This window comes from Gadus chalcogrammus, chromosome 2 (assembly GCF_026213295.1).
Source record: "Gadus chalcogrammus isolate NIFS_2021 chromosome 2, NIFS_Gcha_1.0, whole genome shotgun sequence".
NCBI lineage: Eukaryota > Metazoa > Chordata > Actinopteri > Gadiformes > Gadidae > Gadus > Gadus chalcogrammus.
The window spans coordinates 6,321,194-6,322,265 of NC_079413.1; positions in this window are offsets into that span (position 1 = coordinate 6,321,194).

Genomic DNA, 1,072 nt, shown 5'->3' on the forward strand with positions numbered 1-1,072 from the left:
AACAAACCAAAAATAGCAGAAATTCTTTCATTTAGGACTACTGTGAAATCCTGATATACTTGGGTCAGTTTAAAGATGTGTATACTATCCATTCATTACACAATTTATTAATTGAGCATAATTCTCAGTTTAATTAGTTTCCCTGATAATAAGCTAATCAATTGTATTTATTTACTGTGCTGTGTATTATTTGATATAGACATAACAAAGAATGAAAGCCCTTCCTGGTGCTTTATGCAAGGGAGACCATGCAACTATTTTCAGGACAACCAGAGTTCAATGGTATCAGGAAATGATCAATCTGAGCCAGGCCATTTGTCGGGGCGGAGCCTTAGTTTAGGGAAGATGGTGGTGGCAAGAAAAATAAAAAAAAATTGTTACTAGACACTGCAACAAGCCAAACATTTGGTGGATCATAACTCCCAACTTCTAACTTCCAAGAGGCCAAGTCAAACTCATGGAGACACAATATCAGGATGTTCCAGCTGGCCTCGGGCAACACACAGAACGACATCACATGTGCTATATAAACACTACCAGGTGGTCCACACACACACACACACACACACACACACACACACACACACACACACACACACACACACACACACACACACACACACACACACACACACACACACACACACACACACACACACCTAGGTGAATAAGGTCTACCCAGTCCTCTCTGGCACCCTGTATTAGATTGAGTGGAATTAAACTAGAGATAACTATCTGACTACTATGTTACGGTACTATGAAGTAGAAGGGTGGAAGGGGAAATAAAGATTTTTCGGATTCAAAGTATAAAATGTCTTTTGGTCTCAACATAAACGATTTGCCTGTGCAATTTTGCCAAGGTCAAGTTCTAGGCAGAGTGCTTCTGTTTAGTCGGCCTGTTTCACATTTCCTGTATATAAGTTAACATGGTGGATCTAGTCACTGTCATTGTATCCAAAAGCTGTGGTTATGATTGTTAAGAGGGTGAAAGATCATGGTGTAACATATTGATATCAGGGCCCAACACATAGTAACTTTTTACATCAACCATAGTCTGGGGCGGGAGGGGGTT